The sequence below is a fragment of the Ictidomys tridecemlineatus genome, chromosome 6, assembly GCF_052094955.1.
Source record: "Ictidomys tridecemlineatus isolate mIctTri1 chromosome 6, mIctTri1.hap1, whole genome shotgun sequence".
In the NCBI taxonomy this organism is placed as follows: Eukaryota; Metazoa; Chordata; class Mammalia; order Rodentia; family Sciuridae; genus Ictidomys; species Ictidomys tridecemlineatus.
Window position 1 is genome coordinate 96,777,462 of NC_135482.1, and position 16,003 is coordinate 96,793,464.

Consider the following 16,003-nt stretch of genomic DNA (forward strand, 5'->3'; position numbering starts at 1 on the left):
GAAAGCTCTCAGATTTGCAGAGGGGAAAGGTGAAGGGGATTCAGATAAATGAAAATAGTAAAAATGAGCCAGGAGCGTGAAGTTCTTTATTGTCTCCAGCCAGTCTTGAGCATTTCCCTCATGCTCCACCCTTTACAATCTGAAACTACAGAGTTATATGATACCATATTGTATTAGTTAGTTTATGCAGTCATAACAAAATTCCGTAAACCCAGTACCTTTAAATTCCTTAAATAACAGGAATTTATTTGAAGTCTGGGAAACCCAAGGTCAAGGTTTCAGAAAATTCTTTTTTATAAAGACCTTAATCCTATGAGGTCCCCACCCTGCAGATCTCTGAAAGCTAACTAATTTTCAAAGGCCTCAGTGCCAAATACCACCGCATTGCATTGGCACTTAGGACTTTAACATATGAATGGTGGGGTCACAGACTTTCCGTCTAAAGGCCTGCCATTGTTAATTTTTGATAGGCACTTCAAGGTTATTAAAGTCATTAACCATTTTTTATAGGCTACTCCTTGGCTGGTTTCCCAAAAATGGAGTCACATCAGTTTCTCAGAATAACCATGTCCTTCAATCCCATTCTTATTAGTTCTGTCGACCAAGTTTAGGCATCTCTGTACCCATTTTATTTTTATTTTATTATTATTATTTTTTACAAACCTAGGTTTATATCATTATTTTTATTATTTATTTATTCTAATTTGTTATACATGACGGCAGAATGCAATTGATTTCATATTACACATATAGAGCACCAGTCGGCCTACTTTCTGCTTCTAGGCCTTATGCTTCTTGGTTCACTAGGAGCCACTCCAACTCTTTGTTCTGTGCCTTGTTGTGTGATTTTATTTTATTGTAAATCCTAATGACTCAGGAGGCTGAGGCATGAGGATCACAAGTTAGAAGCCAGCCTCAGCAATTTAGTGAGACCCTCACAACTTAGTGTGATCCTGTCTCAAAATAAAAAATTAAAAAAGGGCTGGGGATGTGGCTCAGCGGCAGAGTACTTGAGGGTTTGTTGCAGGAAAGCTCAGTCCTTGTCCCCATGACAATCCAAAGAGGACAAGGTCTTGAGAAAAAGGAAAAAAGGTTTTATTGCTTTGCTAGCAAAGGAGAAACATGGGACTCCTGTCCCAAGGGCTGTGATTCTGTCTATATACAGAACAAGGAGCCTTTAAAGAAAGTGATTCAAAGGATACATTCCATTCAGTTGGAGTTGTAATTCATTTGTTAATTTGGGAGATAGTCATTTCTGTTATATTCTGGATTAATTAGTTAATTAATTAATCCAGAATATAACAGAAATTAATTAATCCCCAAATATAACAGATTAATTAATCCCCAAAGTCTGGATTACATGGTTCCTATGGTAGGTGTGTACAAGGACAGGCAAATCTGCCAAGGATGCGAAAGAAAGATAATCCTGTTTTCCCTGAGATTAGAGGGGGGAGAGATTAGGGAGTAGCAGTGAAGATTAAAAAAAAAATGTCCATTTTTTTTTTAATAAGTTGCAGTGACAGAGCAACAAGGGCTATAATCAAAGCATAAGCAGACCACTGTTACAGGTTCAATACTTGTTACCATAAAAAAAAAAAAAAATGGCCTTTGGGTGCAGCCTAATGGTGATGTGCCCCTGGGTTCAATCTCCAGTACCAAAAAAATAATATATAAACTTCTACAAATTTCTCATTATATCAGTTTTAGCTACAATGCTTTTATCTGATCTGCCATCTGAATTCCAGTGTTTTCAATTTGTTGTCAAAAGATAGGTCCTTGTCCCCAATGCCAATCCAAAAACAAAGACACAATTTTGGTAAAAAGGAAAAAGAGGGTTTATTGCTTTGCTAGCAAAGGAGAAACAGAGATTTCTGGTCCAAAGGCTGTGATTCTGTCCATCTGCAGAAACAGGCGATGGGGGTGGAGGGTGGTGATTCAGAGAAAATGAGATTAGGGAGGAGAGATCATAAAGAAGAAGATCAGGGAAAAGAAGATCAGGGAAGAGAAGTTTAGGGGAAAGAAGATTGGGGGGAAAAAAAAGCATGTAAGTTTCAAAGCCACAAGGGGTATAGTTAAAGCATCAAGTGAACCCCAATTACAGATTGTTATGCGTATATTGGCTTTTTTATTTTTGATTTTTTGGTACTGAGGATTAAACCCAGGGGTGCTTAACCACTGAGCCACATCCTGGACCCTTTTTTATTTTTTTATTTTTACTTTTTTTATAGTTGTTGTACCTTTAGTTTTTATTTATTTTTATGCAGTGCTGAGACTCAAACCCAGTGCCTCACACATGCTAGGCAAGTGCTCTGCCACTGAGCCACAACCTCAGCCCCTTATTTTTGGTACTGGGGATTGAACATGAGGATGCTCCATTGCTGTGTTATATCCCCAGACCAGGGATTGAACTCAGTCATGCTTAAATAGTGAGCCACATTCCCAGATACATATCTCTCTCTCATATATATATATATAAATTTAGAGACATGTCTCACTGAGTTGCTTTAGGACCTGGATAAATTCCTGAGGCTGGCTTTGAACTCACCATCCTCCTGCCTCAGTTCCTAAACTGCTGGGATTACAGGTATAGGCCACCATGCCCAGCCCCCAGAACTTTTTATTTTTTTATCTTGAGACAGGTTTCACTAAGTGGCCCAGGCTGGCTTCAAACTAGCAATCCCCCTGCATCACCCTCCAAGAGCTAACTGGGATTAAGGCATGTATCACCTGATCCACTTTTTTTTTTCCCCCTAACCAAAGGAAAAAGAAAATAAAGAAGTTGAGAAAGTAAAGTTCCCTGGGGCACTCAAGAATCATCAGGAAGTAATAATAGCTAATAGCACGGTCTGGAGGCAAAGGGCCTTCCTAAAGCTCTGTGTCTCTTTTAAAGTGTTAACCTAAGAAATGTTTGGGGAATTACATTGATGACTCAAAGTCTTGAAACTAATCTTGTGATCAACTGTCAAGTATTCAAATCAATGAGTGCAAGTTAGATCTACAGTGTAGGGCTTAAAACCTAGTAGAAACTAAATTAACTGTTAGGGGACATCAAACTCAATATGTCATCCTACTAGACTAGCAAAAAGATTAATAATTTTATATTATAATTCAACACTGTTTTACCTCATTCTCACTATTAATCGTTACATCTCTGTAAATATGCTCCTATTTTGTTGACCTCTTCTCAGGGTTCACTGAAAGAAAAAAACTGTTTAGACAGAGGTGTTTTTAAGATAGGAATTATCTGACAAGAATTAGTGACTGGACATAGAAGTGATATTTTCCCTGAGTTCCTCAAGAGCTAAATATATAAAATGAGCTCAAAGGATTTTTTTCTTTAGGTACTGAGTAGCAAACCTAAGGGCATTCTATCACTGAGCTACATCCTCAGATTTTTTTTTGTTTGTTTGTTTTGTTTTACTATTTATTCTAAGATAGTGTTTCATTAAGTTGAAGCTGGCCTCGAATTTGCAATCCTCCTGCCTCAGCCTCCTGAGTCTCTGGGATCACAGAAGAGGGCCATCCATGATGGCTAGTTTATTTTTCTTTTTGAAACAGGGTCTCTCTCGGTTGCCCAGTGTGGAAAGCAGGCTGTGCCCTACTCAGTTACTGCACAAAGTATGGAACAACAGTTTTCAAGCTTTGCCTAAACCTCCACTTTGTAAAGCAGTAGTTTGCCAAAAGCTACTCCACTCTAAGTACAACTGCCAAGGTGTAATGACTCTACACCTTATTTGTACAAATAACCACCATGTGCCTAGCACAATAAGGCACAAACTGACAAATTAATCATGCTAATAAAAATAACCAGTTGTGAATTTACTGAATTAATCAAAAGCACATGGATTCCTGGGTGTATATCAAACTCATATTGGAAAAACCAGGTCCATGATTTGATTCCACACACCAGACTACCTAATAAAGCCCATGAAAATGAGGAGCACCCTCAGCCTGGAAGCAGTAGCACCCTGGCTGTCACCTGGTTCTTGTCACAAGCCTGACCCAGAAAAAGTGCCACAGCGGACAACCTTGGAATCTCTGCCATCAGGCTTCAGTAGAGCATGGTTTTTCCTGACCATGATGACCACACACAGTCCACTCCAAGCTGACATTTCAAGCTGACACTCTGAAACTGCCATCCATCTGGATCTTGGCCTAGAATAAATTCCTGAGCTTCAACAGCTCTGCACCCTGAAGGAATTCTTCACTGTTTCCTAATCTTGTCTGATCACCTACAGTGACTTTTCATTCACATCTGCTCTCTGACTTTGCTTTCAATTCACACTGTGGCTTCCTTAACCCTTTCTTAATCTTTCTGTAACCTATGAGTGTTGTAGATATTAGGAATTAAGCAAAATAATTTGTGTTTTCCTAGCTTATAACTAAAGGTCACGCACAAGTATTTGGAGAATGGTCACAGATAAAACGGGTATAGTTGGTATAGTCGTGAATTTATTGCTTTTTAATAAATTCGGACATGGTGGGAAGACACAAACACATTTGGTCTGTGTTAACCTGCCACCAGTGTGCTCCTCCATATTGAAACAGAGGTTTAATTTTTTTGTCTGTTTGTGGTGCTTGGGATCAATGCATGCTAGACTGCATGCTAGGCAGGCACTCTACCACTAACCCCTGCCAGAAGTTTAATTTTTTTTTTTTTTTGGTACCAGGGATTGAACCCAGGAGCACTTGGCCACTAAACCACATCCTCAACCCTTTTTTATATTTTATTTTATTTAGAGATAGGGTCTCACTGAGTTGCTTAGGGCTTCACCGAGTTGCCAAAACTGGCCTGAAACTTGTGATTCTCCAGACTCAGCCTTGTAGGTTGCTGGAATTAAAGGTATACATGCCTGGCTCACAAATTGATTTTGCTTCAGTGGTAGGAGTTAAAATCTATACAGGCCTCTTATATAGACTGCACAAGTGTTTTTGGTAATTCCAGGGGAAAAAAATGGCACATTTAAAGGATATCAATCATAGCCCATGTATTCAGGAGAAATAAAAGAGTCATATAATGTATCAGTGAAGGCCCCGACCAAAAAATAAAAGAAGAAAAATATATTTTTAAATGGTATGATTAAAGGCGATTAATTAATAATTAATTTAACTTTGAAATTATTTCAAAGGTGTAGGTAGGGGTGAAGAGAAATCAACTAGGAATAGTGCAGCTCTCCAAGGTATAATAAGAACAGGGAAGCTTCTAAAGACCATATGCTTGGGAAGGCAAGGAGAAAGAATGGTTACCAGAACCCAGCCTAGAGACAGAAACTACAAGGGAAGGCCACTAGATAGGATCTGCTGCCTTCAGTAAAGTGACCCAGTTAATTCCTAGGGAGGGATCCCAATTCACTCTGCTTTCCTTCTCTGATTTCCTGCCAGTGCCTCTCAGTGGCTGGACCCATCTAGAAACTAGAAGGCAAAGAAGTCTATAAAAACTTCCCAAATGGTTAGACCCCTGAGGCCCAGGAGAAAGGGGGAGAATGGATCTAAATCATACACACACACACACACACACACACACACACACACAATCTGCCTGCTTTATTTTCTTTTCAAGTTAATCTTCTTTTGGAATTCATCCCACCAAGGTGGTAAGATATTCAAGCTGTCATTAATGCCACTCTGTCTCTCCATCCATGTCTATCGTATCTAAGACTAGTAAGAACAAATGGTTTAGTCTAACTGAAGTCACAGGTACTGCAGAGATGGGCAGTGTCCAGTTTGTAGCTGTGCCTATGTCCATTGGTTCCATGTCTTTACATAATATTCATAGGAATCTTTACAAGGGCCAGGGTGCTACTCAAATGTGTCCACCTTAAAGATATCAACCACATTTTAAAGTCCTTCCAGGGGCACAGAAGGAGCAGGTCACAGACCCACTTATCCTTAGTAACCTGTTGTCCCTTTCCCAGGCCTCAGAACCTCCTTGCCTTGGATTTTGCTATTACACATCTCCTCTCAAAAGATACTAATGCTGCTGCTTCTTCATTCTAAACACCCTAACATAGTTTAGTGGCTTTGGATTTTCACAACATAAAGAGAAGTCTTCTTAAAACAGCTTCTGCTTTCAGCCCTGCAAACTACTAACTGTCAAAATCTTGGCTTCCTTTTTGGAAGAAAGGAAAAAAAAGAAAAACCACAGAAACAAACTCAGTCAGAATTTTCTCCTCTTCTTCTATTGCAGCATAAATAACATGCAATTTAATTTACATAAATCAAATTGGAAATTTAAATGGAACTGGAATAGCATAGCAAAAGCAGAAATTGAGGTTGATTCTGCCTTGTAAGATAGAAACAAGAAAAAAATATATATGAAAAAAAATCAGTGTATAAAAAGATAGTAAAACAGCTACCGTTTTGCCATTTATCTCACTTCACATATGTCCTTTGCCCTCCTTTTTGCTTCCATGTGTCTGAGCCCAGGAGGTTGACAGAAATGGGAGGTGGGAAGATGAAGGTACCACATAATGATATAGCTTCTTCTGTAATTTTCAAACAAATTTGCCTCCAAATGAGTGCTTGATTACTGTACTTTCTGGAGTTAGGAGGTTCGAACCATCTATACATAGATACTAACATCCTGAGAAAGTGTCAGTATAGAGTTGAAGAGATGGTCCTGGCTGTGAGCCTTGACAGAGCAGAGTTTGAATTCCTATTCTATGATATACTAGTTTTATGACATTAGACAAGTCACATGACTCTTCTGAGTTTGGGTTGTCTCATTGTAAATTTAGTACAATGATACTAATCTTGCAGAGATAGTATCAGGATTGGAAATGATAAACTTAAGCCCCATCTTTAGTATCTAGACCACGGTAGATATCAGATAAATGATGCTTCCACTAATAATCAAGGAATTGGTCTGTCTTCACTACCACCAAAAGCAGCACATGAGAAAAGGGACTGATAATATGATGGATTAAAAACTGATTTGGCCCTGATTTACCCAATAGCATGTGAACCAATATATACTTATGTACAGTCTTGATATCAATATTTTGAGATCCAAATAAAGGAAAAATATTTTAAAAAACTGATTTGGACTAAAAATTAACAACAATGAAATGACAGGACCAACTGAAGACTAAGTGTCTCCCCAGGTGATATATCTGTCCTTTTCAGCTTTTCAGGGAGGATGGGAGGATCCTCTGATTTCAGTACCTACTGTCAGTGTAAGTGTGGTCCCACCTGGACCTAGAGGCTTCAAGAATTCCAACTCAGTCTTTTCTTGACAGATGTCTATCACACTCAGCACAGTGGCCTATTTCTGTAGGTAGGTACAGCTTGCTTAAGAGTTTCAGCCATAATAGAGGTCAGGCAAGTGCCAAGTAATCTCATGGGACCAGAATACACTGAGAGCAGAAACTGAGACAAAGGTGTGTCCAGTTATACCTGTCGAGCAGTCATAGTGAATCTTATCCTATTGAGCAGTGAATCTCATTTACTAAGCTATAAAGCAAAGTTGAGTGGTGGAGGCTGAAGACTCTTTCTGTTAAATTTGGATAACAAAATAGCAATGAAGCACATCCTATGGGCATTTCACAGGGAGTCAAGTCTATATCCAATCACCAACCAATTCCCTGCCCACAAAGACTGTGGCTACCTCAAAGAGACACCTCAAAATCATTTTGTCTCATGGTTGAGTTTCTCACCCTCCCACATGTGAATGCTACTAAAATGAGAATAGTCTTGTCCAATTTAACTTGTGTTCTTCTCTTTTACTCTTATTAGTTATAATGAAATAGCTCATGAGCACTGGTATATATTTTGCAATTCAAATAAGATGACATTCTTTTATATTTTTATGTTCTTAGGTCTGCACCCCCTCTCCATGAGCCTAATGACTCCCGCTAAATTCAAGGTTCCAAATTTTTGCATTAAGGAAGTATTTCATTTCACAGTAGTTATAGAATATCATTTCTTTATTCAGTACTGGAAATTGAACCCAGGGCATTCTACCACTGAACTACATCCCCTTTTGTTTTTAGTTTTTATTTTGTGGTAGGGCATCATTAAATTGTTTGAGCTGGCCTTAAATTTGTGATCCTCCTGCCTCAGCATCCTGAGGAGCTGGGATTATAGTTAGGCACCACTGTGTCAAGTTTAGAATATGAATCTTTGTGTGTGTGTGTGTGTGTGTGTGTGTGTGTGTGTGTGTGTATGCTGCTGAGGATTGAACCCAAGGGTACTTAATCACTGAGCCACATTTCCAGCCCTTTTTTATTTTGAAATAGGGTCTTGCTAAATTGATTAGGTCCTTGCTAAATTGCTGAATCTGCCTTTGAACTTGTGATGTTCCTGCCTCAGCCTCTTGAGCTGCTGGAATTACAGACATGAGTCACTATACCAGGCTGAAACTACTCTTTTATTGACTACTACTTTTCATTTTAAATGCCACAGAGAGTCAAAGAGAAGGAAAAACTCCTTTGAGAGTCAAGGCATTGCCAATCTCTATAACTTGTCCAAACAAGAATACAAATAAAGTAAAAAATTATGCTACTAAAATTATTTTTGAAAATATATTTCATGTCTCAAAGTAAAACAGCATTAGGCCAATGTGTTTCTGGAAATTTGCAAGAAGCTCATCTCAAACTATAAATTGTAGAATATAATTTAATAAGGACATAGGTGTTAAGGTTTGAACGTGTACCACAGAATTTACATTTGACACCTAATCATCAGGGTGAATAGGATTACTATCTTTATAAAACAGGCTTGAGGGATGTTGTGAGCCTTTTGCCCTTCTACCTTGGGAGGACAGACAAAAGGCACAAGCTATGAGAAAATGGCCCTCATCTAACTCACATTTGCTGTCTCCCCAGCCTCCAGACCTATGAGAAATACATTTCTCATGCTTATACATGGCCTAGTCTAGAATAATTTATTATAGCAGCCCGAACAAAGTAAGACAATAATATAAAGATACCAGGCTGCTCATTTTTGCTCAGACTCTGATCTCTACCACCCTTCCCTGATTAAAAGACCAACAGTAATGTGTGCAAGGGGTTTAGGCAAAGGTAGAATAAGAAGGAAAAACTAGAGTTTGCCTACAATAAGATTTCTGGAGTTTTAAACACTTGGAAGAAGTGAAAATTACTCTCCTCATTCATGTTTGGTGCATAATATAAAAATAAATATATGTTTAGATCTATATTAGCAAATACTTCTATTTTGTGAATTTTAAAAAATTGAACCAAAAGCCATATACCCAGCCCCTGACCTTTCTTTTGAAACAGGGTCTCACTAAGTTACTTAGGGTCTCCCTAAATTGCTGAGGCTAGCCTGAAACTTGTGATCTTCCTGCATCATCCTCTTGAATCACTGGGATTACAGATGTGCACCACCATGCCAGGCTATTTTGTGGTAATTTTATGTTGTGTGCATTTATATAGTCTTTTTTTCCTTCTACATCATGACCTTATGGAAATCAAAACTCTGATGGTGTTTTGAGTAATCTTTCTCTCTTACAAATTTATTTATTTATTTATTTGAGGTCTTTTTTTTTATTGGTTGTTCAAAACATTACAAAGCTCTTGACATATCATATTTCATACATTAGATTCAAGTGGGTTATGAACTCCCATTTTTACCCCAAATACAGATTGCAGAATCACATCAGTTACACATCCACATTTTTACATAATCTTACAAATTTATGAGAAGCCAGTTGCCTTCACAAATTTTCTCAATTTCAATTCCAAAGTTTCCACGTTGTGGGAGCATCAGAATCCAATTAAACAGGTTGGGTGCAATGATGTGCATCTGTAATACCAGCTACTCAGGAAACTGAGGTAGGAGGATTACAAATTCAAGGTCAACCTGGGGATATTAGCCAGATCTAGTCTCAAAATAAAAATTAAATAGGACTGGGGCTGGGGAGGTAACTTAGGGTAGAGCACTCGTGGGCTCAATTCCCCCGGCCACACAGACATACACACAAAAATCCAATTAAACAGAGGTTTCCAAATATGAGTACTAAAAAGATAACTGTGTGAACAGTTACGCTAATGGGATCCAAAGGAAGTCTGATTAAGAGGAAGAGTTCAATTTAAAGAGAAGAAAAAGGAAGGAGTTAAGAAGCAAAAACTGATGAAGAAATACATTGTATTTTTCCCTTTTTTTGGAGGGGGGGAAGGCGGGTAAGAGTGCATTTCCAAGAATTATCCTATTTGCCAAAAAAAAAAAAAAGACATTATATTGTCTAGACAAGAATCTATATTAGATAGATTATATAAGGTATAATTCATAAACAAGTAAGGCCATAGGGAAGTAATGAAGAAGATTAAACAAAGAAAACAGACTAAAAGGGAGGAGGGAAATAATATGGACAGAGAGAGGCAGAAGAAAGCTTTTTCAGGAAGAGGATATATTTTATTCATTGTTTCAGAAAGTTCCAAAATTCTCTGAAAGAAAATTGCATACAGCTGTTTAGTTTCCTCTCCAGAGGACCTAATTGGAAAGATCTGAACATCTTTAGTGGCCAGAGAGCCTTGCTCTACTTCTAAAATGAGTTCAGAGTGTTTATAGATTCTCTGTATGGTTTTAACATTTTGCCAGATTCCAATTCCTATGTACTTGGTCAAAGAGGAGAGTTAAAATAGCATTATACTCAACGTAACAGCATGCGAAGTTTCCTGTCAGAATCTTGTGGATCATACACTAGATTGTGTGTAAGTAGGCTCAGATTTTGACTCTAGCTTTGTTAGTACATACAGCAACTAGGAAGTGACCTTGATTCCTTCTTCTCCAAATTCATGGGATTGAAATGGATAATTTATAAGGTTTCTTTTCAATTCTTATTTATCAGATACAAGTTCCACCAAAATTGTACTAATACGCTAGTAAAAACTTGTCTAGCTAGGTGCTGTGGGGCATGTCTATAATCCCAGGGGCTCAAGAGGGCTGAGGCAGGAAGATAGAAATTCAAGGCCAGCCTCAACACCTCAGTGAGGCCCTAAGCAATTTCCTGAGATCCTGTCACAAAGTAAAAAATAAAAGGGATGGGAATGTGGCTTGGTGGTAAAGTGCCTCTGGGTTCAACCTCAAGTCTTTAGTACCACCCCCTCCCCCTCAAAAAAAAAAAAAAGAAAAGAAAAGAAAGTGTTATTCTAGGCCTTATCACAGTGAGCACTTAGAGAATTGGTCAGGTTAAACTTCTAGTAGTCTTGAAGACTTGTGCTACTCAACGTGGTAGACACTGACTATGCTGAACTCTTTCTCTTTCTCTCCCTCCTTCCTTCCTTCCTTCCTTCCTTCCTTCCTTCCTTCCTTCCTTCCTTCCTTCCTTCCTTTCTTCCTTCCTTTCTTCCTTCCTTCCTTCCCTGGAGATTAAACTCACGGGTACGTGTACTTGACCACTGAGCCACTTCCTCAGTCCTGGGAGCTTTACCACTGAGATACATCTCCTGTCTTTTTTATTTATTTATTTATTTATTTTTAAATTTTGAGACAGGATCTCGCTAATCTTGCAAATTTGCTATCTGGCTTTGAATTTGTGATCTACCTGCCTCAGCTTCCGGAGCCACTGGGATTTCAGGTGTGCAACACTGCGCCTGGTTCTTTTTACTTTTTATTATGACTGCTAGAAATTTTAAAATTACATATATACTTAAATTTGGATCCCTCTCCCCCAGTGGGGATTGAACCCAGGGGTATGACAAAGCTACATGTCCAGCCCATTTTATGTTGAGACTGTCTCACTAAGTTGCTTGGGGCCTTGCCAAATTGCTGAGTCTGGCCTCAAACTTGCAGTCCTGCTGCTCCAACCTCCCCAGACCCTGGGGTTACAGACATGTGTTGCCATGCCCCACTATGTTTAATTTTGGGGACTTGTATTATATTTCAGTTAGGACAGTGGTGGTCCAGATCATAAGCTCATTCCATTCCTGCCTTTTTCTTTTTTTTTTTTTTTGTTTGTTGTTGTTGCTCAGGATTTAACCCTCGGGCACTTTAACTCTGAGCTACATCCCAATGCTTTTTATTTTGACACATGGTCTCTTTAAATTGCTTAGGGTTCTGCTAAATTGCTGACACTGCCCTTGAACTTTCCATCTTCCTGCCACAGCCTCCAGAGTAGCTGGGATTATAGATATGGGCTACCAAGCCTGGCATTCCTATCTTGTTCTACATAAAGTCCTAATACCTAATGAGAATGCTCTAATTGTACTAAATGCAATTATTAGTGAATGTCAAACAGAGCAAAATAATCAAGGTGCCCTTTTCCTTGAATATTGCTGAAACTCTCTCCTTCTGCCTCAGCCTGAGTCCCCAGGATTATAGGCGTGTGCCATCACGACTGGTTTCTTGTACTTGTGTGTGTGTTTTTTTTTTCTTCCAAGGGAGTTCCATTCTGCTTTGTTTTTGCATCAATTTGGTTTAGATGAATACGGCACTGTTTTTAAGTTTCATATATGATGATATATCAATGAGTCCTCACTTCAATCTCTAGACCCTTGAACGGTTTAAAGTCTCCTTAATCTCTTTAGTCAATTAATAGCATTTTCTTGCCAGGTGTGGTAGAGATACATACCTATAATCCCAGGCACTTGGGAGGCTGATGCAGGAGGATTGCAAGTTTGATGCCAGCCTCAGCAATGCAGCAAGGTCCTGAGAACTTAGCGAAACATCTCAAAAAATAAAAAGGTCTGGAGATATAGCTCAATGACAAAGTGCCCCTTGGGTTCAATCCCCAGTATCCACTAAAATAAATAAATAATAAAAATAAGAAATAAAAAAAAACCCCACATTTTCTTCCCTAGGGCAATATGTAGGACAATCTCTTCAGAGGCAGAAACTACATTTCCAAGAATCTTCTTTTTTGTAAAATTTCAGGTTGGAATATATTGATAAGATGTACTGGTTCAAAATTTAGAAAGCAGAGCTGGGCATGGTAATGTAAACCTGTAATTCTAGCAGCTGGAATGGCTGAGGCAGGAGGATTGCAAGTTTGAGGTCAGCCTCATCAATTCAGCAAGGCCCTAAGCAACAGAGAGAGACCCTGTTTCAAAATAAAATTATTTAAAAAATAAATAAATAAATAAGGAGGGCCGGGATGTGGCTCTGTTTTTAAGCACCCTGGGTTCAATCCCGGTACCAAAAAAAGATTTAGAAGACAGAAGAGGAGGATATCATTCTTTTCCAGATTGAGTTTCAGGAGGATACATGGGCAGATGGAGGTTAAAATCTGCTTCTCAATGAATTTCTTGAGAAGCTCCTACAACTGTGTTGCCAACTGAGACGGTGAAGGTGTGGACCATAAAGGCAATGAACTTCAGGGCTTCTGTCTTGCATGAATCCTATCTGAGACTCTGAGAGTAACCCTAGCAATTTTGTTCTTATAATTTACCTTATTATTATTATATTTTAGGAGGGCTCTCTAAAGAAGTCTCTCCAAATTGCATTTACTTTAAATGACATTAAACCTGGATCTAACCCTTAGTGCTTGAGAGCTTATGATTCCAGTGGCTGCAGGAGAAATTATGAGAACCACTGGGACTACAGTTTGAGATCTTCAGTGAAGTGTCTCTGGTTTTCCCTCCTTCTGCCCTTCCAACAGTTGTACAAGCTCTTACCTCCTTCATACTAGGAATAGAGTGGCTTTTGTTTTCATGACCAAATTAGTCATTGCTTAAAAATGATTGCTGTCATCAATTAGATGATTCTTCTTTTTCTTCTTCTTCTTCTTCTTCTGTTCAGTTAATCTCAAATTTAAGAAATAATTATATTTTCTTATAATACAAAGGATAGTGAGAAAATTTTAACATCATATGGAAACAAACAAAAACAATCTTAGAGTATGCTCCATTTTATTCAAAGTTGGATCCTCATAACAGTACTTGGGCACTCCGTGTGTGCTTAGTAAATATGGGAGTGAGCGCATGAGTTAATAAGTGAGGGAAGGAATAGATGTAATTATGTCCATCTGTACCCAAGTTGCTTCCTAGTTATGATTATTAAAACAACATAGATCTTGTTTGTTCTCATTAATTCTCTCTAGATTTATTTAGCAAGGTACCAAGAACTCCCAGCTGCTTTTTTTGGATGAAAATGATGACTAGTTTCGGGAGCCATTCCAGCACAAATTCTAGGAAATCTCACAGTGCAACTGTAATTACTTTAGGGTCTTCCAGAGGTTGGAGACACACCTGTTAATTATGAATTATTTTCCAAGAGTGAATACATTAAAAAAAATAAATTTGATGATTTGTTCAGTTTGAAGAGTTCACTTCTTACCTTTAGTTTTGTAAGAGGAATTGAACCTGGGGCGCTTTACCACTGAACTACATCCCTAGTCCTTTTAATTTTTTTTTTTTTTATACAGAGTCTTGCTAAGTTGCTGAAGCTGTTCTTGAATTTGCTATCCTCCTGCCTCAGTATCCTCAATTGCTGGGATTACAGGAGGGCACCACTGGATTTGGCTCTCATTTTCTTTTCCCCTTGTAATTCAATTCTGAATGACATACAGAAGGAAAACCTTTTTTTTTTTTTTTATAAAAAATGTCAATGACCTGAGGGCTGGGGATATGGATATAGTTCAGTTGGTAGCTTGTCTCTCATGTACAAGGTCCTGGGTTCAATCTACAGCACTGCCAAAAATAAATAAATAAATAAAACCCCAAAGTTCTATATATTGTTATTTTTTTCTAAGAATTTATTTTCTTTAATATGTATTTGTCATGGCTGGAATAACAAAGTAAGAATGCAGGACACTTTCATATTAATAATGAATATGAAGATAAGTAAATAAGTTTAGGAGAATTGGTTACTCTCCCCCACAACATGGGGATAAACCCAGGATCTTGCAAATGCTAGACAAGTTCTCTACCATTGACCTACATCTCCAGTTCATTGTTAGTTTTCATTTTGCAAACATTAAACTATATTTAAGCTACATTCTAAGTACTGGGCTAACTAGTGGAGACACAAATATGAACTATACCTATCCTCCTGATGTGGGGCAGACAGCCATATAACTGATGAATTCCAGGGGAAAAAAGGGGGGGGGGCGTGGTTCGAGGGAACTGAGAGTTTAGCAGAGGAGAGTTTGTTGGACCAGACTCGGGAGTAACATATGATAATCTCATCTACTTGTCATAACCCTTTAAGAACCTCTCATAAAGAAGGAAGCTGACCATGAGACCTTGAATACCTTATATAATTTCCTTAATAAAGAGCTGAGCCAGAACTAATGGGGGCTCTGCCTGAACCCTAGAAGCCAAATAGTCTCGTATTCCAGGTCACAGTCTCTTCTGGCCATGTGTTTAGCATCATTCAGCTCATTCTTTAGAGGCCACGTGGGCTCTTCAAACTGGGAATAATGTTTATTGGGTGATCTGTTTCTTTGTACCTCTCATCCTACAGGCTAAGAAAGCTGTTACTTAAGCTTTCACCAGCTCGCTGAAGCAATCAGAGCAGAAAGCAGGATGTGGATCTATTAAACTTTTTTCAAGTACATTAATAAGTACATATTAACAACCCTATACCTGTGGCCTTTGAATTAGTATAAAAACCGAAGAATTTGCATTAATTCTCTGAGGTCTGGACCTCAATTTTACCACCTGTGGGCTATGGATTAAATTATATGCAAATTACCTTTCAACATCTAAGTGCCAAACAGTCTTAAGATTTTATTGTTCCAGTTCTTAACTGCTGTAGCAAGAATAATTTCAAGTGTTTGATAAATATTGGATGAGTACATGTAAAGGGTTTAAAAAACGTGTGGTTTGAGTGAAGCGCAGCGTAATTTGGATGCCCTATTTTATCTCTCTTAAAGGTCAATTTCAGGTGTAAAATGCCCTGGGGGAGGATAGACTCTTTGCCCTGCTCGGACAAAGGCACAGCAGCGCGGGTTCCGCTGGAAACCCCAAATTACAATTCAAACTTCACATTCACCCTTGCTTTTCTTTACTCTCCAACCCCGCCGCCGCTCTCCAGCTCCAGGCGGATTGGTGAGTTGGAAAGTGCACCAGGCGCCTTTAAATGCTAATGAGAAGAGATGCCC

The 16,003-nt window shown here is 38.6% G+C and overlaps 1 protein-coding gene across 1 annotated transcript in view; it reads right to left on the reverse strand.

Moving 5' to 3' along the window:
• The window catches only part of LOC144365071 (uncharacterized), a 91,165-nt gene that overhangs the window by 74,852 nt on the left and 310 nt on the right, over nucleotides 1-16,003 (reverse strand).